Source organism: Manis javanica, chromosome 4 (genome assembly GCF_040802235.1).
Source record: "Manis javanica isolate MJ-LG chromosome 4, MJ_LKY, whole genome shotgun sequence".
Lineage (NCBI taxonomy): Eukaryota > Metazoa > Chordata > Mammalia > Pholidota > Manidae > Manis > Manis javanica.
Genome location: NC_133159.1, coordinates 60,098,949 through 60,126,913, shown reverse-complemented (window position 1 = coordinate 60,126,913; position 27,965 = coordinate 60,098,949). Strand labels below are relative to the sequence as shown.

At 35.3% G+C, this 27,965-nt stretch overlaps 1 long non-coding RNA gene across 2 annotated transcripts in view; it reads right to left on the bottom strand.

Moving 5' to 3' along the window:
* The window catches only part of LOC140848694 (uncharacterized), a 397,098-nt gene that overhangs the window by 202,337 nt on the left and 166,796 nt on the right, over positions 1–27,965 (bottom strand). For both annotated transcript variants that reach the window (XR_012129798.1, XR_012129799.1), the window contains exon 3: positions 25,469–25,508. This is a non-coding gene — a long non-coding RNA (uncharacterized lncRNA). The remainder of the gene's footprint in view (positions 1–25,468; positions 25,509–27,965) is intronic.

Here is a 27,965-nt window from a genome sequence, read left to right as displayed (position 1 = left end):
TTGGAAGGCTCAGGGAGACATTAAGAATTTTATAGGACTGCACAAAAGGACTCCAGAACAGGAATGAAATGAAATGTAGAACTAGTGTGAAAATTAGCAACAGCTATATCCAAAAATAGATTCTGAATACAACTATTAATGCCCTGATGATCTATCAATAATGACAATAACTTTTGCCTTCTTTAATAAATATTTTCCCATGCCAATTCAAGTACCACAATAAACCTATATGTACTACAATTACCTCCATTTTGTAGATGAAGAAACTGATTCCCAGCACTTTTAATTTAATTGAATAAGGTTTCCTGGTATATTAATTTTCTACTGTTGTATAACAAACTACCACAACCTTAGTAGCTCAAAACAACACCTGTTTATTACCTCAAACTTCTGTGGGTCAGAAGCCTGGCATACTATGAATGGATTCTTTTTTCTAGTCTCAGGATAGAATCTTATCTGAAGATGCTGGTGGGGAATCCACTTTCTAACTCCTTGAAGTTGTTGGGGGAATTCAGTTCCTAAGGGTTGTAGAATTTGTGTGCTTGTTCCCTTGCTCCCTTGCTAGCTGTGGCCCTGGGGCTGCTCTCAGCTTCTGGATTGCTACATTCATTGGCATGTGGCTTCTTCCATTTTCAAAGCCTACAACAGCACAATGAATCTTTCTCACACTTCAAACCTCTTTAACTTTCTCTTTGCCACCAGCCAAAGAAAACTCTCTGCTTTGAAAGGGTTTACCCTGGGGTCAGACCTGCAATGACAATCTTTATATTTTAAGATCAACTGAATTGAGATTTTAATTACCTCTGCAAAACCTTTTAATAGTAGTTCTTAGATTAGTGTTTGAATGAATAGCCATTAGTTGCCATCTTCAGAAATCTGCCTGGCACACAGTTTGTGGGGAGTAGAGCTAGAATTAGAATTCAGATTTATTGATTAAAAATCAAAAACCGGGCGGAGCCAAGATGGCGGCATGAGTAGGGCAGTGGGAATATCCTCCCAAAGACATATATTTTTGAAAATACAACAAATACAACTAATCCTAAAAGAGAAACCAGAAGACACAGGACAGCAGCGAGACCACATCCACTCCTGTGAGAACCCAGTGTGTCATGAAGGGGGTAAGACACAAGCCAAGGCCCAGCAGGACCCGAGTGCCCCTCACCCCAGCTCCCGGCGGGAGGACAGGAGTCAGAGCAGGGAGGGAGAAGGAGCCCAGGACTTCTAAACACCCAGCCCCAGCCATCTGCACCAGAGCGCACACAGTGTATGGGTGGGGTCATGGATACTAGGGAAACAGGACAGTAAAACCTTTGTGTGGGTCCCGAAGCCAGCAACCGTGGGACAAAGAAAAGCGAGTGCTTTTTGAAAGTCTTAAAGGGACAGGGACCCCACAGCTGGACGGAAGCATCCCGGGTCACAGTCCAGCAGATGAAAATTACAGGGAACTCTGGGAGTACTAACCCCCTGGGCAACAGCTCTGAGACCCCTCACAGAGGTAAACAGCCAAACACCTCCCCGTCAATTATGCCTCTGGGCCCCGCCATAGCAGAGCAGCGGCCTGAGACTGGCCACGCCCACAGCAAGGGAGCTTCCTCCATACTGGCCGGGCAAGATACAGAGACCCAGTCTATATGCAATTGACCAACACAAGCCACTAGGGGTTGCAGTTGTCCCAGTAAAGAAAGGCCAGGAGCAAGTGGAAAGGCTTGGCTCTCCCAGCTGACAGACAAGTAAATAGCTCACCATTGCACCTATCAACATGAAAAGGCAAAAAAATTTGATCCAGACAAGACTAACCCAGAGAGCTTTGACCTCTTCTACATCTTCACCTGAGAAGGAACCTGGGGAGATAGATTTAACCAGTCTTCCTGAAAAAGAATTCAAAACAAAAGTCATAACCATGCTGATGGACTTGCAGAGAAATATGCAAGAAATAAGGAGGAAGAATACAGAAATAAAACAAGCTCTGGAAGGACTTCAGAACAGAATCGATGAGATGCAAAAGACCATTAATGGACTAGAAAACAGAGAACAGGAAAGCAGAGAAGCTGATGCAGAGAGAGATAAAAGGATCTACAGGAATGAAAGAATTTTAAGAGAATTGTGTGACCAATTGAAATGGAACATTATCCACATTATAGGGGTACCAGAAGAAGAAGAGAGAGAAAAAGGGATAGAAAGTGTCTTTGAAGAAATAATTGCTGAAAACTTCCCCAAACTAGGGAAGAAATGGCCTCTCAGACCACAGAGGTACACAGAACTCCCATGACAAGGGATCTAAGGAGGGTAACACCAAGACACATAATAATTAAAATGACAAAGATCAAAGACAAGGACAAACTATTAAAGTCAGCCAGAGAGAAAAAAAAGGTCACTTACAAAGGAAAACCCATCAGGCTATCATCAGACTTCTCAACAGAAACCCTACAAGCCAGAAGAGAATGGCATAATATGCTTAATGCAATGAAACAGAAGGGCTCGAACCAAGAATACTGTACCCAGCATGATTATCATTTAAATATGAAGGAGGGATTAAACAGTTCCCAGACAAGCAAAAGTTGAGGGAATTTGCCTCCCACAAACCACCTCTACAGGGCATACTACAGGGACTGCTCTAGATGGGAGTACTTCTAAAAAGAGCAGAGAACAAAACACCCAATACATGAATAAGGGAGGAGGAGGAATAAGAAGAGAGAGAAATAAAGAATCATCAGACCATGTTTATAATAGCTCAATAAGAGAGATAAGTTAGACAGTAAGATAGTAAACAAGCTAACCTTGAACCTTTGGTAACCACAAACTTAAAGCCTGCAAAGGCAATAAGTACATACCTTTCAATAATCACCCTAAATGTAAATGGACTGAATGCACCAATCAAAAGACACAGAGTAATAGAATGGATAAAAAAGCAAGACCCATCCATATGCTGCTTACAAGAATCTCATCTCAAACCCAAAGACATGCACAGACTTAAAGTCAAGGGAAGGAAAAAGATATTTCATGCAAACAACAGAGAGAAAAAAGCAGGTGTTGCAGTACTAGTATCAGACAAAATAGACTTCAAAATAAAGAAAGTAACAAAAGATAAAGAAGGGCATTACATAATGATAAAGGGCTCAGTCTAACAAGAGGATATAACCATTATAAATATATATGCACCCAATACAGGAGCACCAACATACCTGAAACAAATACTAACAGAATTAAAGGAGGAAATAGAATGCAATGCATTCATTCTGGGAGACTTCAACAAACCACTCACTCCAAAGGACAGATCCACCAGACAGAAAATAAGTAAGGACACAGAGGCACTGAACAACACACTAGAAAAGATGGACTAATAGATATCTACAGAACTCTACACACAAAAACAACAGGATACACATTCTTCTCAAGTGCACATGGAACATTCTCCAGAATAGACCACATACTAGGCCACAAAAAGAGCCTCAGTAAATTCCCAAAGATTGAAATCCTACCAACCAACTTTTCAGACCACAAAGGAATAAAACTAGAAATAAACTCTACAAAGAAAGCAAAAAGGCTCACAAACACATGGAGGCTTTACAACATGTTCCTAAATAATCAATGGATCAATGACCAAATCAAGTTGGAGATTCAGCAATATATGGAAACAAACGAGAACAACACAAAGCCTGAACTACTGGGAATACAGCAAAAGCAGTCTTAAGAGCAAAGTATATAGCAATCCAGGCATATTTAAAGAAGGAAGAACAATCCCAAATGAATGGTCTAATGTCACAATTATCAAAATTGGAAAAAGAAGAACAAATGAGGCCTAAAGTCAGCAGAAGGAGGGACATAATAAAGATCAGAGAAGAAATAAATAAAATTGAGAAGAATAAAACAATAGCAAAATCAATGAAACCAAGAGCTGGTTCTATGAGAAAATAAACAAAATACATAAGCCCCTAGCCAGACTTTTTAAGAGGAAAACAGAGTCAACACACATCAACAGAATCAGAAACGAGAAAGGAAAAATCACGACGGACCCCACAAAAATACAGAGAATTATTAGAGAGTACTATGAAAACTTATATGTTAACAAGCTGGGAAACCTAGAAGAAATGGGCAACTTCCTAGAAAAATACAACCTTCCAAGACTGACCCAGAAAGAAACAGAAAATCTAAACAGACCAATTACCAGCAACGAAATTGAAGCGGTAATCAAAAAACTGCCAAAGAACAAAACCCCCAGGCCAGATAGAATTTTATCAGACATACAGAGAAGACATAATACCCATTCTCCTTAAAGTTTTCCAAAAAATAGAAGAGGAGGGAATACTCCCAAACTCATTCTATGAAGTCAACATCACCCTAATACCAAAACCAGGCAAAGACTCCATCAAAAAAGAAAACAACAGTCCAATATCCCTGACGAATGTAGATGCAAAAATACTCAACAAAATATTAGCAAATCGAATTCAAAAATACATCAAAAGGATCGTACACCATGACCAAGTGGGATTCCTCCCAGGGAAGCAAGGATGGTACAACATTCGAAAATCCATCAACATTATCCGCCACATCAACAAAAAGAAAGACAAAAACCGCATGATCATCTCTATAGATGGTGAAAAAGCATTTGACAAAATTCAACATCCATTCATGATAAAAACTTTCAACAAAATGGGTATAGAGGGCAAGTACCTCAACATAATAAAGGCCATGTATGATAAACCCACAGCCAACATCATACTGAACAGCAAGAAGCTGAAAGCTTTTCCTCTGCGATCAGGAACAAGACAGGGATGCCCACTCGCCCCACTGTTATTTAACATAGTACTGGAGGTCCTAGACACGGCAATTAGACTTAACAAAGAAATACACGGAATCCAGATTGGTAAAGAAGAAGTTAAAATGTCACTATTTGCAGATGATACATAAAAAACCCTAAAGACTCCACTCAGAAACTACTAGAGCTAATATTGGAATTTAGCAAAGTTGCAGGATACAAAATTAACACACAGAAATCTGTGGCTTTTCTATACACTAACAATTAAACTAATAGATAAATCAGGAAGACAATTCCATTCACAGTAGCATCAAAAAGAAAAAAATACCCAGAAATAAACCTAACCAAGGAAGTGAAAGACCTATACCCTGAAAAGTATAAGACACTCATAAGAGAAATTAAAGAGGCCACTAACAAATGGAAACTCATCCCATTCTCCTGGCTTGGAAGAATTAATATCGTCAGAATGGCCATCCTGCCCAAAGCAATATACAGATTTGATGCAATCCCTATCAAACTACCAACAGCATTCCTCAATGAACTGGAACAAATTGTTCAAAAATTCATATGGAAACACCAAAGACCCCGAATAGCCAAAGCAATCCTGAGAAGAATGAAGTGGGGGGGATCTCACTCCCCAACTTCAAGCTCTACTACATAGCCACAGTAATCAAGACAATTTGGTACTGGTACAAGAACAGAGCCACAGACCAATGGAACAGAATAGAGACTCCAAACATTAACCCAAACATATATGGTCAACTAATATTCGATAAAGGGGCCATGGACATACAATGGGGAAATGACAGTCTCTTCATCAGATGGTGCTGGCAAAACTGGACAGCTACATGTAAGAGAATGAAACTGGATCACTGTCTAACCCCATACACAAAAGTAAATTCGAAATGGATCAAAGGACCTGAATGTAAGTCATGAAACCATAAAACTCTTAGAAAAAAACATAGGCAAAAATCTCTTAGACATAAACATGAGTGACCTCTTCTTGAACATATCTCCCTGGGCAAGGGAAACAAAAGCAAAAATGAACAAATGGGACTATATCAAGCTGAAAAGCTTCTGTACAGCAAAGGACACCATCAATAGAACAAAAAGGTATCCTACAGTATTGGAGAATATATTCGTAAATGACAGATCCGATAAATGGTTGACATCCAAAATATATAAAGAGCTCACATCCCTCCACAAACAAAAATCAAATAATCCAATTAAAAAATGGGCAGAGGAGCTGAATAGACAGTTCTCTATAGAAGAAATTCAGATGACCAACAGACACATGAAAAGATGCTCCACATCGCTTGTCATCAGAGAAATGCAAATTAAAACCACAATGAGATATCATGTCACACCAGTAAGGATGGCTACCATCCAAAAGACAAACAACAACAAATGCTGGTGAGGTTGTGGAGAAAGGGGATCCCTCCTACACTGCTGGTAGGAATGTAAATTAGTTCAACCATTGTGGAAAGCAGTATGGAAGTTCTTCAAAATGCTCAAAATAGAAATACCATTTGACCCAGGAATTCCACTTGTAGGAATTTACCCCAAGATTGCAGCACTCCAGTTTGAAAAAGACAGATGCACCCCTATGTTTACCGCTCCACTATTTACAATAGCCAAGATATGGAAGCAACCTAAATGTCCAGCAGTAGATGAATGGATAAAGAAGATATGGTACATATGCACAATAGAATATTATTCAGCCATAAGAAAAAAACAAATCCTACCATTCGCAACAACATGGATGGAGCTAGAGGGTATTATACTCAGTGAAATAAGCCAAGTGGAGAAAGACAAGTACCAAATGATTTCACTCATATGTGGAGTATAAGAACAAAAGAAAACTGAAGGAACCAAACAGCAGCAGAAGCACAGAACCCAAGAATGGACTAATAGTTACTAAAGGGAAAGGGACTGGGGAGGATGGGTGGGAAGGGAGGGATAAGGGTAGGAAAAAAAGAAAGGGGGCAGTATGATTAGCATGTATAGTGTGTGGGGGGGGGGTCACAGGGAGGGTTCTGCAACACAGAAGAAGACAAGTAGTGATTTTACAGCATCTTACTATGTTGATGGACAGTGACTGTGAACGGGGATGTGGGGGGTACTTGGTGAAGTGGGAGCCTAGTAAACATAATGTCCTTTATGTAATTGTAGATTAATGATACCAAAATAAAATTTAAAAAAAAATCAAAACCATCCCAATTCAAATTAACTTGTTAATTTATACTGTTAGTTATTCTGTAACTAATGTTTAACTATTTTATACATACATTATTTTCATACCATTTAGAAGTTACTGTGGCATTCAAAATCACCAAACACAAGTTTTGAGAGCAGAGGATATATTTAAAAGGCCATTAAGCCCAAGGAATAATGCCAAGGATCTAAGTAGTGGTGGCAGAGAAAAAATGGAAAACCTAGCAAATCTTTGCCTATTGTCCCAATACAGGGAAGCCTTTGTAATCTCTCTCTTTCCATCTACTCTCTGGTAACTCTTATAACTCTCATATAACATTTTCCCTATAAAAGACTCATATTTTAAAATGGAAATCCGTTTAAGGAGGAATCTTTTGCCTTTGTATCCTTTCTAACCCACATAGTTTCTAACCCATATAAATGCTAGCAAAGCACTTGGTTATAGTAGATGCTTAGAAAGACTGGGTTGAATTATATTGTTGCATCAATTAGATGTGAAAAACAGTGTCACATGCAAAATAAATACCTTGAAAAACAGTTTCTAAAATACCCAAAAATGAGAACAAACGCTTTGTACAAAATGGTGCTAAGTGGAGTACCTAACACTTAGTAGCAATATAAGTGGATGTGAATAAATGTTTAATTCATATAAGGAGATATGAATAAATGTTTAATTTAATTCATCCTGTGAATGTTTGCAGATTAAGTTTTGTCTCTAATCAAAGTACAGTAAGTTGGGTTTCTCCAACTGGAAGAAGTGCGACTGGATAGTGGCATTTTCTCCCTGAACCTATATAGATCTGAAAACCTAGGAAAAGGATAGAAAAGATATGTATTCCACAAAATTCAGGTATGCAAAAAGTAAAACTATTTTTATAGAACTTAATTTCCATGCCAAATACTAACTTCTGGGGAAACTCGTTTATAACATTTATTGGACACTTCAGTTAAAAAAAAGTCCTATTCAAGACTTTTCTCCTGCCCATATTTTTCCTGGAATAAGACATTTGGTTCAAGGGAAGCTCATGGTAAGAAAAAGGGTGAGTGTACTTATTTGGCCTTTGAGGACAGTTTCCCTACATTGGTGGGTTCAGTCCTATCTGGCCTCTGCATGTAATGTTTCTCAGCCTCTATGATGTGATCTTATTCTAACTGTGAGGCCCCTGCATGTCCCATGACCTCTCCCTCCTTTATCAAGATTCTGTATGTAACTCAGTAGCATTGCTTTCAAGTTCTTCCCAGATATATCTGGGTCTAATAATACTTCCCCAAAACTTGTCTTTGTACTCATATTTGAAGAGTTTTATCCACTGTAAGAAGTCTTGGCAGAAGGTTAAAAATAAATGCTATCTAAGTAAGACTCCTCCGCACAAATTACTCTGTATTTAACTTTAATTTAGGTGCAGGATTTTAAAAAATCGAGATTCAATATTAGGCAACATTATTCTGCTCCTTAGTATCCTAATTCCAATCTTTCACCATCATTTTGGAGAAGTTTAGGTGATTCTTCAGTGTTCCCCTATCCTCAATTTGAGGTGAATGCCATCTTCATGTCTCAGCAGTCTATCCACTAGTGTGATTAACATATTAAACACTGTCTCCTGAGTGATTTGATATGGTTGTTGGCTGAGGGATCATCTTTGCATTTAAACTTATTTGGTCAGTGTCTATTTTCACAAGACTTGGCTGGTATTGAACAAGGCTGTTCGGTTTTTGTTTTCTGTGCTATAGAAGTGTTCATTCTGAGTGAATATTAAAATATGCACAGAGGCATTGGGTAAAGGACATTTTCTTAACCATCGGTTTGATTTTAAGTTAACCTCCTTCACCCATAGTATTTCTGTCTGGCTAATTTAACCAGAAACAATGAGACTAAAATGGGCATATAAGCATGCCACACCTTAGACTGAATATGGCTTCATTTCCTCCCAAATAGAACCCTAGTATATTTCAAAAGAATTCATTCTTTATTAATTCAACATAAGAAACAGATGTGTTAATTTTGAAAGTCATAAATGGTCCTTTAATTCTAACTATGTGTGACCTAGAAACACGAAGCCATATTCCATTTTTTAAGTTAAAATATTGTTCAGATGTACATTTACCTTTGTGAAAACTAGAGTTGAAATTATAAATACCACTTCTACTGAATATAATTACACTTATTTGGCCTAAGATACTCTAGGAAGGACAGGGCTTTGTCTACTACCATCTTAGATGACTAAGTACTTTGAAGAAAATATCAGCAATGTTTTACTCTGTAGCTCTTTGGATGGATTGATGTGGGGAAACTTTCTCATACAAACCCATATTTATGTATATTACTACTGGAGTATTCCAGCTAATCACTGCAACCTGGCTGCCTTTCAATAGATTAAAATCACCTTATTTTCTCTACTTGCTCTAATTTTTCTTGGCTTAGGTCAGTTCTATTTCCTCTGTGGAATTTTCCTCAATACACACAGAAAAGAATGGGTTTGGGAGAATTGGTGTGTGATATGGAAATAATCTTTTCTCCACTGTAATAACATACCATGTGGGTTGTACATTTATTATAGAGCTGTTAGCATTTTCTTTTATACTACAATTATTAACTCATTCCTCATTGAGGAAAGAAACAGCTTGTCTGGTTAAAATAGTTATCCTTTATTTCCATACATAGCACAGAACTTGCATATAGCAGATGCCTAGAAAGTCTGAGTTGAATCATATTGTTGAATTATAATTTCTAGAATGTGTGCACTAAAAAATGTTTTCTAGTGGCCTTTCAATATTTCTGTCCTGACGCAAAGAAGAAGAGGCCTATTTGCCTAGAATCTCTGTGGATAATTAGCTGCCTGAGCAAATCGTTGAACAGTTGCAATTAGTCAAAAATATTAATTCTAACTTTCAAGCAAAGCCCCTTAAAGTCAGATATCTAAAATTTTGTAGTGTAGGCTTAGTGAGCAATGGAGAGCAAAGCAGCAACAGAAACTCAGGGATACTTCCCTTGAATTAAATTCAGTCCCCATGATCTTGGTGCATAATGCATTTGCTAGACTTGAGTCAAATAAAACTGAATTTCCCCATATAAATATGCATCCCTATATCCTGGTCCTCTTCATCTTAGACCAAAAACTTTGTTGGCTCTGCCAGAAACTAAAAGTACTTAGGCAGAAATGCAAATGGACTGAGGGATAGGGGTAGACATAAGGTCTATTGTTAATCCCACCCTAGTTATCTCTGTGCTAAAATCTGTCTGACCCATTTTCTACTGTGAAAAATAATTAAACACAATATTTATTCCCAGCAGGTTTCAGGTAGAGTTTGGGCAAGTTCTTGAATTTTTCCTTGGCCATCTCTGTGTACACACTGACTTGTAATAGACCTCTCATTTTGAACATCCATCACTCTGAGACTAAAGCTGCCAATCAAGGTTTGATATCTGAGGTGTCAAATTAGAAGATTTTCATATGTTCAAATGGGGTAAGGTTGGAGCTGCCAAAACTGTACTCACTTGTGACCTAAATATCCAAGAAAGAAAAAGCCATTGCCATTAAAAATTGTGTCATCCCCTCTCCGTGATTCAGTAATGAAAGCCTGCTGGCCAGCAGTCTGTCAGCTGCATTCTGTTTAATCATTGGAAACTGTGTGCACTCTATCTGTGAAGCCTAAATGGAAAAAGTTGCCACTGCAATTGCGTCTTCTTCCTACCAATAAATCAATGTAGACAAAGTAGGGAGAAAGAAGGCCGCCTGACAGCATTCCATCAGAATGACAATCATAAATTAGCACTCACAGAGAACATATCACACAGGACTGTCTTTTCAGGGCCTCTGAGTTAAGTAATGAAAGGAGATACTTCAGTTTTAAAAGGCTGCAATTCCAGATATCTCAGATATGGGTTCCATGAAGGCAGAGAAAACCACCCAATGAGAAAGATCACCCCATCTTTAAAAGGTAAAGCTGTCTACTTTCTCTTTATTTTTGACACTTGGGATAGTTAAGAGGCTGATAGATTTTATAACTACAACTAGTCAGACCCTGATCTTTTTCACTGATAACATTTCTCAAGAGTTTAGCCACACTGTAAGGCAAGTATATTGTTTTCTCATTTTTTGAAATAAAGCAACATCATGTAAAATACAACTCTCAGCTTGATGGCAGCATGCCCCAGTGACTTACGTGATATTGGGCTCTTGTATAAGTTCACTTCATACACCCAGAAAAAGAATGCTGCTCTTGACAACAATAGAAAATAAGTTTTCTTCCTAAATCATTAGGTCAGAAATATACTTGTTCAAAACACATGCTGCATTCTGTGTTTCTTGGATTCAGCTTATGGAGTTTAAAGAGTTGGATACAATGACAAATGAGTCCATATTTTAAAGAAAAGCTATATGTAATTAAAATCCTGATTTTATAAAATCACTATTAATCAGATAAATATATTAAAACAAGATGTGAAATCACCGACTTTATAATAGTGTAACAAAAACATTAGGCTTCGTCTTTCCTTTCTCCCTCAATACTTGCAAAGTTTCAAGTATCTTGGTCTTTATGTTCTTCAAATAAAATGTGATGTAGTCTATTTGTTTTTTTGAAAGAATAAAAATGGTGTGGAAAAGAATGAAGTATTGCAATATTCCTAACCTTGCAAATGTGTACCCTGGGAATTGGATTTTTATGCTCACAAGGCTCAATTGATATCATGTCATGATTACAATTGTTAGAAGTATTTTCCTTCATTTCAGTAATCTTTTCTAGAAGTACATATAAATGGTTCCTAAAAAAAAAAAAAAAAACAAACTTAGATTAATAAGAGACCTGAAAACTCATGAAGTTCAACCTACATGGGATATGGAACTATTCCTCAGACAGCTGGGACAATGGGGGCTGGGCCTCCGCTTGCACATTTCTAATGAGAAAGTATACATTACATCAAACTGTTATTTTATCACTGGATATTATGATCAGTAAAAACATTTTGCCTTTTCTAGATGGAAATATAAATAAAAATAAGTAAAACTTTGTCTATGTTTTTGGTGTATGGTCATGAGCTCTGGGGTTCATGCTTTCATACATCACACTATGCATCTTTCCTGTTGAAATTAATCTCCAGAAGTGAATAATTATTTCAGGTGTACATTAACCAGTCCAAGTATTTCAGGACTACTATTTCATTTAGTCAGAAAAGCAAACTTCATTCAAATAATAACTTTGGTGCACTTTGTGTAACAAATAGGGTTCTGGAAAAAATTAGGTGTCACTCTCAAACAGGTAATTGGAGAGTTTAATAAGGACTGACCAAGGGTAAGCAGAATTCTAGATGACCAACAAGAATGGGTGAGGAACTCGGGGGCCTGCAGCAGGGAGGAGCTCTCACAACCCTCAGGCCTGCAGGGGAAGAGGAGGGAGTGGTCACTGCCACTTACTGAGTGTAGTTGCAGTTGTAGGAGAAAGTTGCTTGGCAGGAGATATGGCTTTGGTACAGACCAAAGTGGCCAAGCTGGAGGAAATTAGGAAATTAAGTGCCCTGTCCATATTATCTTGCTTTCTGATCGCCTTCAGTCCATGAAGACAAGCCTCCCCAGGAACAGAGCAAGTCAAAGATAAGTGGAAAGTAGACAAGAAAGTGAAAATGAAATATTAGTACAGTATGTACCGGAAACTATGTTAGATTATTATAATAATCTTTGGTCACTGAAAAAGATGAACATTTTATGTAACAACAAACATAAAAAGGGTTCTTATTTTAATAGTCATTAGGAAAACTATGGAATTAGAGAGGCAGATGTGACAAATGACACTGTGGACCTGATCTCATTGTTTTATGAATAAAATACTGTTTTGAACTTGTGGTCAACTTAAAATACCCAGCATATTTTACATGAAGTATCATTAAGCCAATCTTTTTACTTCTAATACATATGAAATTAATTTTTTAAGCTGAAATTCAAAGTTTTACATTTTTAAACCAGCTTGGTTTCAAACCACTGTTATAACATTCTTTCAACCCTCCTGCCCTGCCCTCATTACTACATATAAAATACACATACACACATATAAGCAAATGTGCACAATTATTAATCTCAGCAATGAAAATCCCTTCATTCCTCATTCAATTTAGGACAACCTCATCTACTTTGTTTTAATCCTAGGCCAAATCATCCTATAGACTTACGTTTATAAACTCAATATTGATGATTGCCTTCTTAATTACCATATTGCTGTGGTGCCTTTCTTCTTACCCTACTTCATCACTGACTAGAATTCTAGCTTAAATTCTAAGCCCTCAATTGCTGAGTTTTTAGTAATAGCTTTCTGATAATTGGAATCTGCAGCCTACAACTTAATTTTGCCAAACTGGATTTCTTAATCTGCCCCAGTATTTCAGAAACTAGGTTTTTATCTTGTTCTCTATCTCCCATGAGGCATGTTTCTTGAAAAACAAGAAAGAGAGAATTTGTATTCTCAAAATTCACAGGATCCATAAGGGTGTTTCCTCATATCTTAGTACAGGGCCTGAAATGATTTCTGGCCTATAGAATAAGTTTGACATAGATCTGCTGAAAACACTGCAATGCTGCCAAATTTTGCAGAATCAGCACTCCAGCTCCCTGGGATGCCCTCAAACACTTGTCACTCAGACACTACTAATCATAGAGCCATTCTTATTTCATTCTGTATTGAGAATATTTGACTCAGCTTGGGACCCTAGCCATTGATGTTTTTACCTTGCTTGGCCTTTTCAGTGAGTTCACTCTCTCAATATCTGCCCTACATTTAGATGTGCTTGTCCATGAAGCCATCCTCAGAATAACAATGTCCAGCTTGAACATTTTTTTTCCCAAGCCTCCAGCTTCACCCAATTCTTCTGCTTCTGTCTATGTTTCTTTTACTTCATCTTTCCCATCTGAAACTATTCCACTACCTCCCTGGTTATTTCAAATTCCACTGATATATGTTGATTGCTTTAAATAAACATTTAATATTTACTTAAATATATGAAAATAAACATTTTAATATATTTTAAATTTATTTTTGAGACATTAAAAACAATTTTAAAAAACCCACCACCAGTACCTTTGGAGTTCTCTTAATGCCAGTCTATGATTCTAATCCCCTGGCCCCACCATCTGCATCACCTAAGTAACCACTGTCCTGATTTTGTGATTATTATTTCATTTCCTTGCTTTCTTCAAACACCCATATACACACACAAATGAACACAGCATATATTTTGAAGTTTATATAAGTGGAATCATATTGTATACAAATTTCAGTAACTTCCTTTTAATGATAACTATTATCTCTATCAGATTTATTGATGTTAGTTATATTTTCACTGCAGTACACCAAAATACATCTTAATGTTAACTCTACAATTCATTGAATTAGTTTTGTGTCTGCCACTCTTGTCACTCTTATCCCCCTTAGAGATTAAAGGATTGACTAGGATAGGGCCAAGGTCAGGACTTACACACCATTCATTTTGTGAGTGTGAATGAAGAGAATAAAAACCTAAATGATGCCAAACACATTCACTGGGGAAGTTGATTAGATGCAAGACTGATCATAGACATATTCTGAATTTACATTTCCCTATCCAAATAAACATGCCTGAGAAGGATGAGAAGGCAACTTCTGACCCAAATTGTCTAGGTTCTATCTGTAATCCTAAGAACGTTTTTTTCTTCTCTGTGACATGAGAATAAAATGGTTTATATCTCAAAAAAATGTGTATTGTTCTTAGATCAAGTAATCTTTGTGAAACACTTAGGCACCAGAGGTAACATTAAATAAAAATAAGTCCCTTAAAGAGGATCTGACAATGTGTTCCAGTGGTATAGCTTTTGGAAAATTTTTTAAAAATAAGGTTTACCTGGAGTTAATGAAAACAATGATCTTTCCTATTCATTGTTCTCATTCATTGTACTTTTCCTTTTCTGTGATAACTCTGGAGTGAAAATCACTATTTGCAAGGTTTTGCTATAAGGGAGTTGGGATTATAGTGTCTGGATTCCTTGGGATATATTCTTGAGGTTTGCAGTAGTTTTTGGCATAGTGTTAGTCATAGAAGTTTAATCATAGGAATTTAGAACTGGCTTCCAAAGAAAACTCTTGGTACTTCTTACTCTAAAATCTAACCAAGCATTTTGACCTAAAGAAGCAGGGCTAGAGGTTGAGTCCCAGTATGGAAAACATCCTCTGGCACCTGCATGTGGAGAGGAAGGAAACATGAGGACTGAAATGTACAAAGCCAGAAACAAATAGTGAGTAATTCTTCCAGTCACCAAACATGTACAATTGTAAGAAGAGAACTCATTTCTTTAGATGCCAAGTCAAAACGATTTTTTTCTTCTGTCAGAAATACATTTGATAAAGCAGGATATGCAATTATAAATGGACTATGCAATTAAAGCCATTTTTGCATATGTTATATAAAATCAGTAGAAATTTTTCCAGCAATGAGAAGTGAAGTGCAATATTTTTTAGATCATTTTGAAATCAGCAATTCATTAAGTGGAAGATAGATTCTGAATAGAAGTAATGTAGTCTTGAATCATTTGATAGTTCAATTAACAAAGATCTTTAACATTGGAAAAGATTTAAATGTTTTACTGATTTGACACAAAATGCTGATAACGTCAAAGATAAAGTATTCATAATAAGCTACTGCAATGAAGAGACATGGATGAGATATTATTTAATGAGCATTGTCAATTCAAAGTATTGACAATGAGTCACTGCAAAAGAGTGCCTGAAATATTGTGAAATCTTACAATAATATATGAAATAAACTTGAGAAGTTTTCCCAAATTTGACAATATTCCAAAAAGTTACATAGCATTATCATAGAGAAATTGTGAGGTTGAGAGAATCTTTTCTCAATTGCCAGTTAAAAAAAATCTAGGGACCTAGTGGAAAGACTAAATTATCTATTATCTCCATTTTAAAAACAAATGACAAAATCATTGTCATATGAAGAAATGCTCAAATAACATGTAATCAGAAAAAAACAGATTCTGAGATATTTTAATATAATATTATATTATTTTTTAGGATTAACAACTTTCATTCATTGGTCCAATTTTTAAAATTATGTAACTGGTAATGATTTATTTTCTCATTCTAAGTAAATATTCATTTTCATGCTTCATTCTGTACTTGTCATTTTGTATTTTTTCTCATTGAAGGCTTTTGAAATTACATAAAGTTCTCGCTCCACATAATCTGGATTTGTACCATAGCCACATGGTAATTGCTGATAACTGTTAGCATTCACAGCTAATACAAATATATAGATAAGTATACAATTGTTTAATGCACATAGAGATATTATTGTAAAATAGTGTACATTTTTGCAAGGATCCATTTTTAATTTAATGTAGTCTCCATATTCATTATTCAGAGACCTTGTCTTTTTCGTTTGGATTATTCAGTCTTTCATAGGCATAGACTGAATAACAAAAGTAAAAGCATAGATGATTTTTAATCCAGGTAGCCAGAGTAAAAAATAGAAAGTTTAAGAAAAAAATCAATCAAGTCTCCATAAAACACTGCTTTGCCCAGAATAAAACACTGTAATTACCTGTATGTGCACATATATGTATGCTTACAGATAGGAAATTAAGAGATTTTTTTCAAGAGACTTGAAGAAAGACCAAAAACATTTAAAACCTGAATTATAAGCAAGAGTACATACTTCTCAAATGTAAATGCATTAATGGATATGCAGGATGACAATTTATGACTGAAACTAACGTGTTTGCAAAACTATCAAGGTATTCTACAAGCTTCTGAGTAACGAGTGGAGATAAAGTTTATATCAGAATTCTATCACCTGGAATTCTTCTACTCTTTGCTACAAGAAAAAAAATAACATTTGTCCCACTGTGTTGAACACATTGTCTTGAAAAGAACTGGTATCAATTTTGGAGGCTTCAAGAATGAAGCATAAACTAAAAATACAGCTTGTCAGAAAAACACAGTATAGCTGTTTGTGACACTGCAGTAGAATAAGAGTTTCATGTTATTAGAGAAGATGACAGTTCAATCTAGTGAAAACAACGGCTGCAAAGAATTAGATCTATGTATTATCTGTTTTACATAAAACAGATTTTACATAAATATATACACAGCATGGGTATACATACAATTAAACACTTCAAGAGTTAATTCTGTTGCCATTATTCACAATGGAAATTATGAAAAGCAATTTTGTGGTGGTTTTAAAAATATTTAAAAATGACTGACTATATGACAGTTATGTCATGTTGTTTTATATATCCCAAAGATAGTCATTTGACACAGCATGAAACAAAGTGTTATTGCTGGGTCTACTACAATACAGTATCATTTATTCAAAGTCCTTCAAATAAGTAGTGATTTAGAGGAAATACTTATAAACTCCAGAGTCAAAAGGCCTGACTTTGAACTTAAACCCTGCCCTTCAAGGCTGTGTGATTTTAAGTGGACTGACCTGTTTGTACCACTTTTTTCTGCTGTAAAATTATGACTAACATTTCTCTTCATTATGTTTTTTTTTAATTGTAAGGATTTAAATATGAAAAGGCACATTACTGGTTACCAATTCTCACCCTTGGTGAAATTTCAGGTTCACTGCCCCTTCACCCTTTCCACACAGCCTCATAGGAAAAAATTATTAATAATCAAGGCAATAATAACAACCTAAGGGAAGCACCATTTATGTATATTGTTAAGCAATAGACCTTTTTTACATAGGATGTATATAAATGTTAAAAATCTCTTTTTAATGCTTTCAAGTTCTTAGAGATCATAGAGAAAGTTATCAAACAGGACATTGTGTCTGTAATAATCTACTTAAGTAAGACATTGGCAAATTGAATTATAGATATATATGTTCAACCCATCTTTATTAATATGGGGACTAGAAACCAGCTATAGAGTCTGTATTTTTTTGGAATGGCGACTTTTTCACTATACATATACTTCAAAGAACTTCAACAGTAGCAGATATTTTACAGATAATTTGGAATCCTAGTGGTTCCCATATATCAGTATGAAATTTCTGAGACTTTAAAGTTTCTTTCTCTCCATCTAGGCATATGAATGTGTTTAATCCCAGCTCAAAATTGATTAAGGACAGTTAAGATTTACCTGAGGAAGAAATACTTATTCCTTCTACTCAGATAAGAGGGAAGAGCAAACAGTAAAGAAAATCCATGAACCACATATGCTGAAAAACCTGGGCTACTAATTTTAATCAGGAGTCAAAACATGAATAAAAACCTGACTGGAAGTAAAATCAGTAAGAGTCTTGAATTACTACAAACCAAACCTCTCAATGTCTCAAGGAAGAATAAATATAATTAAAATACTGTTGAAAGAAGTAAGCAAAGGCAGGTAGAAAAGATGCTTTTTCACAGTCATGGAAAAGAAAATGTAGGTATCAAAATTTTGAGGAAAAACCTTTTCTTGGTATTTCTAAAAGAGAGGAAGGAGCTATACTAAATGTATAAGAAACAATTACATTAAATTGTCAATAAGCCTATCAGAATTTTGAAAGAAAAGCTCTAACGTGGATACTGTTTTCTGTGTCTCATTCTTCCCTTCTGAAGTGCATTTGCCAAAAAAAATTAAAATTCAGCAACCCCAATCATGTCCCACCATTCATACTGTACAAGCTATTTTTTTGATATTTCCCAGAATTCTGTGAGATATCAGTTTTTCATTTTAGAGATGAGGAAGATAAAGTATGAAAAACCAAGTAACTTGCATGAAGTTATCTTGGCTTTATAAAATAAGTATTTTCTTCTCCAGTCTCTGAATGTATATAATTGTTTATGTAATACACAATTTTTATATGTCTTTAAACATTTGGTACAGGACAAAAGCTTCTTTGTGTGTGTAGATGCTTAAATAATATTCAATTCCTTTTTAATAGGTTGCATGTGTAGCTTTTTGTCAGTTTAGTAGTTATATTTTCTGAGGATTATCTCTGTTTAGTAAAATTAACAAATGTATTGGCATCAAGTTGTTTATAATATTTCTCTTTTAATTTTTAATATCCACAGATTATTTAACAATATATTTATTTCACTTATTGGTAATTTGTATTTCTTTTTGTCTTGATTAATCTTTCAGATTATAAGGTTTGTCAACAGTATTAATCCTTTGACATAATCAGGTGTGGGTTTTGCTACTTATTTCTATTTTTCCATTTTGTTAATTTCTAATCTTCCCTTACTATATTTTTCTTCATTAAATTTGAATTTAATTTGCCCTTATTTTTTAGCTCCTCTAAATGGAACTACAGATCATTGATTTTCAGCCTTTTCACTTTTTGATTCTATGGATTTAAATATATTAATTTCTCTTTATACACTGCTTTAGCTATATCACATAAATTTGGATATGCTGTATTACCAATCTTAGAATTATTTCCTAATTTCCTTCGTGAATTCTTCTTTGACCCATGAGTCATTTTGAAGTATGTTGTTTAATTCCATATTTGGTGACTTTAACCTATATATATATATTTGCTTTTATTTCTAAATAATTCCATTATGTTCAAAACACATTCTTTGAAATGTCATTTTGAAATACAACTGAGACTTACTGAGTCTTATATACTGATGCAAATGTATAATCCATCTTGGTTTTGATTCCATATATATCCTTGTAAACAATGCATCTTTCTTAGTTATTGGGTTTATCTGAAAATATCCTTAATTGAGCCTCATTTACGAAGGATATCTGCATTGCATTCAGAATTTGATGTTAACATGTTTTTCTCTTCTTCTTCTTTTGCACTTTAATGATGACATTTGTCTTTTGACTTCCACCATTTCTGATGAGAATTCAGCCATTCTTAAAGTTGTGCCCTGGTATGTAATAAGTCTTTCTTTTTATTTTCCTCGCTTTTTATACATTATCCATGGTTCTTGGCTTTTCACTACACTGCCTACAAATCTCAGCTATCTCAGCATTCCCTAACCTATTTCCACCTGAGGGCTCCAGCTCCTTATAATGTACAGGGAGATGTCCCACACAAATCTTTGGTAAAATATTATGTTCTCGTCCCATGTTTTATTCATTCATCATCTTGTATGGCAGTTATCCAATGCTTGAAGTCCATTGCTCATATAATTTGTCCAATATTATAGCTGTTATATAAGAGACAGTAGGTAAGTTCAATACTGTCTTCTCCTTTGTGGCCATGGAAATCATATTTTAATGGGGAAGTAGACAAATAACAAGATTGTCAATTTTTAATTGAATGTCTATGTTAGAAATTAAAGACTAAGGAAAATATAAATCAGAAACATGGATAGAAAGGTTTTCTTATATGGGGAGAGGGTGGGAGGTAGCAGTAGTAAGCAAGGTAAGTATATGCTATTGAGAAAATTTAGCCAAGGAAGGCTAATGTGAACATCATGTGAGAGGGAAGTTATAGGAATGAGCCATACAGACACTGGTGGGAAGGGCTTTCTAGAAAAAGGAGTATCCAATGTAAAGTGTACATAGAATGTTGACATAAAATTGAGATTGCTAGCAAGATTGGATCTAAATAACATGGAAGTAAATGGATGTAGAGATCTAAATGAAGTCTAGGTTGGATAGCATTTTATAGATCATTTAAAAGACTCAAGTGCTTTCTCTGAGTGAAATAGGAGGCCAGCATACAGACTTGAGCAGAGATCATTTACTATGCCTTGCTTTCATGTACCACAAATAGTCTTTTTGAACCAGATTTAGGATTCTAAATAGACTTGAGTCCTATGAATGTGGTGTTGTTGCAAAGCTTCTGTATTTGGAGTAAACTTTGCCTGACTGGGACATACTGCCAAGCTGCCTTGATTTAGCATGCCTCGCTAATCTTGAGGACCTTTGACCTGCATCTATATCTCATTCAAGCTACTCTCTGTGCTGTCATGCACCAGTTGCCAAAACTAAATTGTACTAGCAAGCTATTGATGTGGTAAAAACAACTTCTAAGTTCTCAGGTGTGGAAATTTCTTAGATGGGGACATTATCTTATGATTTAGTTTTCTGACTTATAAGGCAGTGACTATTCAGTGGTCTTGGGTGATGAGTTTATATACATATCATCCAAAGGAAAAATATTAGTTTGATTGTTTGGGTTGTAAAGGAAACCCCTATTCCAAGTGGCTTAAACAATAGAGAGCAATAATATTACTTGAAGTTCCAATGGTTTAATAATGTCATCAAAAATCCAGTTTTTTTCAGACTCCTCTGCCATAAACAGAGCTGGCTTCCCTCTAAAGCGGGCTCTCCTTGCGTCCTGCTGTGGATGCCAGCAGCTGGGCTGCGTACTGCATTCTCATCTAGCAAAAGTGAGAGTTGCATCTCAAAATATCAAATATCTATCTTTCCTACTAATTGAAACAACTCTGAATAGATCCCTGGGTTCAGAAGAGTGTCATATTCTGTTTCGCTTAGCCCTGGGCTAGCTGAAACGTGTAAAGGGGAAAAGGATAACCCCGATTGTCTTGAACAACTGGGAGCCATTGTGTTAGAAGTGGAATCAACCCAACCCTAAGAAAAGCTGTCATAGCATGGGGAAGAATGGAATGGACGTTGGGAAGACAATGTACATAGTAGAATAGATCTCACCAGTGTTAGGACCTCTTTATCCAGTGTATTCATACCTAGAAGGCTGACGCTATAATAGACTATAGCTTTCATCCTCACAAATAGAGGCAAAGATGGAGATCATCAATCCTTGGGTCCTCTTTGGAATGAGCAGGCTTTGTAACTGTTGTGAAACCGTTAATTTTGATGGCATAGGATCGGGTTAGATTAGGGTAGGTGAGAGTTAAATTATGTAGGGTACTCAGCTACTAAAAATTCCAATTGTGTCCACAGAACAGAAAATGAAATTCTTTTGTTGAAAAGGTATAATTTTTATGCAATTTGGACCAAGAAGGTAAACTCCATGAATCACTAAGTATCTCTGATTTTGTTGAGACATCTAATTTAGAAACACCAGTATTTGTCCTACAGTTATTAAATTGTAGCTCAGCAATTTTTTCCTTGGAATTAGAAGTATATTTCTTGCCAGTATCATCACAGTTGGTCTAGGAACTTGCTTAAGAACAAGTCTAAATAATAAATCAAAGACATTTTATGTAGTAAAAATAATAATAGTATTAGCAAAAGTCATATTTGAGTACTTGCTGTGTAACAGTAAAGAAATTCATATGCATTTACATATTTGGTCTTTTCCACAATCCTATGGAGCAAATGAGATACAGAGAAAGTAAGCACCTTGCCAAAGATCACCCAGCAAGTAAAGATCAAGCTGGGAGATGCTCTCAGGCTTTCTGACACCAGCACTTCCACTCATGAGCATTTCACCTCTGTCAAGGAGGTCATATAGGAACTTGTTCATTGGTTGCTTCTGATGAGATTTGTCTCAAAATATGGTTCTGTATTCATTGTTTTCTGATTCTTTCTGTACTTTTGAAGGCTTAGATCTTATTTGTTTGAGCCAAATTGGTGGGAACTAAAATAAGTGTGTTCTGAGCTCATCAACACAGATTACATCTACTGGGGTCCTAGACAAAAAGCACATATAGGATTCATCTCACAGGAATGTAGGCTCTGAACTTTAAGTAAATCAATGACAGTTACGTATGATTTTTGGAGCCTTCTCCTTGGCCTTCAAGTTTGAAAATACATACTGAGAAGTAGAGTAGCTACACAGAGACAATGTATTACTTGAGTTGAACATTTGATGAAAGTAAAAGCGTGAAAGCAAAACAGCAAGTCAAAGTATGATAAGGTGGGAGTAGGAGGATAAAACGTAAATTCAGTAACTGAATAAAATGTATCAAAAGCTCATAAAAATAAGGAGATAGGCTTGAATAAGATACTAAATTAAGAGTTGAGAGTCAGGAGAATGAAAGAACCCTGAGAAGGAGAGCAGAACATGTTAGGTCGGGCGTGCCTGTGGATGGGCATTCTTGGAGAATTAAAAGGAATGAGAATGCTGACCTCTGGTGACTTTAATTGTCTCATGTGTCATTATGCCTAGTCTAGTCAGATCTGTCTAAACAGACAAAGAACAGACAACCCCTGATGCTCCCAAGAGGATAACTCTCTTCCCTATGTAATCCTCTCAAACCAATAATATAGTAACATTCCATTCTCTGCTGTTGTAATTTCTCTCATTTCCATCCATTAAGATTCCTGTTCTGCAGTCAAGTTCTGTTGTTGCCTATTCCATCAGCCAAAAACTACCGGGTGTTTATAATGTGTTAGGCTCTATGCATAGACTATGGTTCTAAAGAGATGACGAAACAAAATTGTTGCCCTCTTCGAGTTAACAGTTCTTTGAAAGAGGTGGACATATAAATCATGAAACAACAATCCAGGGAGGGCCACAAAAGCAATATGAAAACCAATTCCTACTTTACTGGAGACTAGAAATATTTAGTGAATAAATATTTTAAATTAACATGAGATGAGACTTAAAAGAACATCTGCTCAGAAATCAGGTATCCAAAAAAAGATTGCAAGAAAGAAACCCAGCAAAGAAGGGCAGCAGCTCAAGTAACTGGCTGCAGATGTAAACAACCAGAGGGCCTGAACCAGTTTTCTTCTCTTTGCCACATAGGGAAAAATAACAATAAAGACAAATGGCAGGGTCACCAACTCAGATAAGAAAATAGCCAATAAAAAAGCACTACATAAGACATTAGGAAAGAAACTTTGCTTTGGGAATGAATCACAGACCTTTGTGATCACTGAAGCCTGTAATACAGCTCTAAAATAATTCAGCTACTTATTATTCCATCCTATCAGATTTAGAAAAACGACAGGCTGAATGCTATTTCAGAAATTAATTCCAAATATTAAACCAAAACCTGCTGCAACATATAAGGAAGTAAACAGACTTGCTAAGCCAGAATGCTGACAATAAAACTCACAAAGGTGCCTACAGTTTTATAATTAATGTTATAATCAATGTTTAATTGACTTACTAATTAAAGAAAATATTCTGCCATATACATTTTTATAGCTGAAGAGCCCTACTAAAATGTGTGAATTTATTTTTAGACTAGGGTTTATAGTCAGACTCAGCATTTGTTATAAGTTAAAAAGTTCAACAACTGCTTTAAAAAAATCCTTGTACTTATACTTTAGATATGGAATCTCATTGGTACAATTAGCCAGGCACCAAATCCCTATGTATTCTTTTTCTAAATTAAATCCACATTTATATTCAACCAACATGACACAGCTATTTGCACAACCTATTGCAGTAAACAGGAAGGATATAAACATATTACATGCTAAATTAATTTAAAATATTAAACTTTTTTGTAACTTGAATATGTGAAAAGCAATACTATTCTATGATTAAAATATTATATATGGGAATGCATGCACACACACACATACATGCATAAATAGATACTCTGTTCTTTTATTTGGAAAGAAGGCTTTCTTCCATTCAGGCTGGGTGTATTGGGGCAAATTATTTTAATTATATAAATTGCAATATTTTCTTGATTTTGTAAAAAAAAGAACATGTTTTAAATCATTCTAAACAGATGGGAAATAAATTACCTTATTTTAATATACATCTAACTTTTTCTCTCTCAGTTACTAACTTCCATATTATAATACATATACACACACACACACCTTTGATCTTTGCCTACAGAGAATAAGCAGAATATCATCCCAATTTGGCCAAAAGTAGTTAATTCAGAAAGTAAATGGTTGCTAAGACAGAGTTTAACATTCTGGGAAAAGCTTCTCCCTTGCATACAATTAACCACAAAAACGTTTCTACATGAGACTGACATGATATCATCCATTGTCTGTCATTATTTGATCTAGGAATGGGCACCTTATAAATCTGAGATATCACAATCATCCTTGATGAACTCAAATTTGAAACTGAAAAACATTATGCTAGGAGTCTTAATAGCATAATAGTTAATGGCTGTCCTCTAAAGAAGATGCCAAACTCGTACAGAGTGGCTTGGTTTCCTAACTCCTGGGAGCATGGTGAGATCTTTTCTTTAAAACTAATACTCCCAATGAATTTCTTTTCTCTTAATGCTGCCAAAACACTGCAACCAAATCAATTTAAAAAATAAAATTGGGCTTTGGTTTATAATATTATTTGATGCTATTCATACACAACATATCTTATTGTTATTAACAGAAATCAGCTATTTTTAGCCTTTCTGCACACAGTGGAGAGGACCCATCTCTGATCTCAAATTCTAAGCAATTTCTTCTCCAAACTAAATAATGGTAATTCCTTTCCCTAAATTAATTACCTGCAAGTTTCCTTTTATTTACTCTACAAAGTCCTTTTTAGTTGAGTGTTGCTTATCTGTCAACATTAACAACTCAGCATAAAGATATCCAAAATGTTCCAAAAAATTGTGCAAATGCACATTCAAACCCAGTCCATGCAAGCAGCATAAAAAATTTTCAAAGGGCTCATTTCAGGAATTCTGTGATGTTTACAGCTAGCAGACTTACCTTTCTTTGATTCCAAAAGAGGTGCAGCCAATGACAGTCACTAAAAATACAACAGGAGAAACAAATTCAGTTCCAGAACAAGATGAGGACAACAGTCTATGAAGAACTACAGTATTATAATGCACACTGCACTGGAGCTTTGGATACCCTTAGGAAAGACTTACACTTCCAGCTGCTGGGAAGGTTACTGGAAGATGATGCTCGACTGTTAGTCATTCCACGAAATTGCCCTTGGCTGGAGAGAGCTGTGTTCTCCTTCCTGAAGAAGCCTATATCCCATGACTTGGTTGATAGGAAAGGAGGGAAACCCAGGCCTTTCCCCACCCCACAAGGCAACTCCAAAGGGCCAGCCCAGTTGAAGAGCTCTCCACGCAGTTGGGTGAAACCCTGTTGTTGATTGCATTGCTGCCCAGCTTCTCTCATTGCCCTGTCCTGCTTCTGTCCCTTTTCCCTACAGGAGCTGATTCTGACTGCACTCCCTAAGAAAGTACTTTCTGTACAAATTCATAATGTGTAATAATACATAAATAATAGCTACACAATTTTTTTTTAGTTTTTGTATGTACAGTGTACATTACATTAAATATCTTGCTTGGTAACACTAAATGCTTTATACACTAATCTTAAATACCTTACTTGTTTTACTTTTGAGATTTTTCATGTGCATTATACTCTAGGTGAGGAAACTTATCCTTAGAAAATTTAAGCAAGTTGTCCAATATGAAATAGCCACCCTCTCAAATATTAAATCATAGGCTAGAATCTACATTTCAGAGATGACACTAACATGCATCTTCCCTGTGCCACATTTTTCCTTTTCTAAAAGGAAAAGTCCAGGGTTGATTGGAATAATACTTCAATTAACATCCAGCCAGTACCAGGAAATATTTGCTAATGAGTTTTTATATGCTACTTAGTCTATTATTTGGGCTCTTCATTACTTTGCTTTGAGCACACAGTTCAATATGTTGAGATATGATGTGTGGTCAATCTCCTTAGAGTTAAAATCTTTACAGATAAAGAATGTCATTTACAGAAGGCAGATAAGTAATTGACTAATGGGGAGAGAACAGATTAATCAAGTCAATCATACATGCATAATTTGATGATCACATGCAACTGAAAACATAATTTTCTTCTTGCCATTTTCAAACACCATTTAAGCTAATTTTAAAAGATTTCAGACAAAATACATAAGGTCTGGTTAATTTAATCAGGACTTAAGCAATAAAAATGGGCTTGAACTGCAATAACTTTTTATGTTCCTTTGATGTATCTTTTTCAATTAAAATATAATTAAATTCTTATGTGTATCAATAATACAGAAAGCCAAAATGAATGAGACTTCCTTTCAGTGGTCTTAGTGCTTTTGGTTTATTTGAAACAAATATATCTAAAAATTATGGATTTCTATTTAATATATAAAAGTTTAATATTACCTAGAATAACTGCTTGCAAAATAGCAAAATTATCCTTACTTTTAAAGAGATATTTAAGCAATATTTATTTTGTTAACTAGCATTAGGAGTAATTTCTTATTTATTGAGTACCTTTTATTCAAACTAGGACATTGCACATCTTAACAAATGGAAAAAATATAATCAGGACATATTTCAAGTTATATATTTTTGGATCTAAAATCAGACAATGTTTTATAAAATAATCAAATATTTGACTGTAGAGAATTTCTCTACCTTGAGTCTCATTCTTAGAGCACCTGTATAATAGATTTCATGCCTTACTAAAGTACTTTAGCAATTAGAATGGAAGAAATTATTTAGTTCTTTTCATTTAGAAGGAAATGATATTTCATTCCAGGTTATCAGTGTAGAGAAACTGTATTTGCAATATGATCAAATATATCATCTATCAAGTACAATCATCAAGATATACAAGCCATGAAATTGGAGTAAATCTGTCTTTGGAAATAGAAAAAAAAGAAATACAGAGTTTTTCTTACATATAACCTATTCATATTGGCACATGTGCAATGCAGAAACAGCATTATTAATTCTGGGAGTTTCTACATATTTCAGTGCACTTAATCTCTGTTCGCCTTATTGAAAAATATGAAGCTGTGGTGACTAAGTCTAAAGAAATTTACTTTGTTAACCATTTGGACTCAACTGACAGAAATATCTAGAAATCAGGTGGTCTTAGTTGTACAATCTAGGTTAGGTTATCAAAATACATATTTATAATGAAGCATGCTAGCAAACTATAAATGGAAGCATTTCTTCATGTATCCAACATAGTGTTGGGGGGCACTCTAATATAGAAAATTATAATTCATTGTATGAACTATGAGATTAAATAACCCCCCCCAGGGTATCATGGCTAATGAATATCAAAACTCATGTATCTTCCAGAAAGAGAGATATGTATTTGAGGTTTCACAGTGTTAAAGCAATTCTTTTTTTATTATAAGAAAGTTTAGAGTGTAGGAGGGTGGCACAAGTACATTGATTGTTCAAAGAATTTGATTATTTCATTTGGG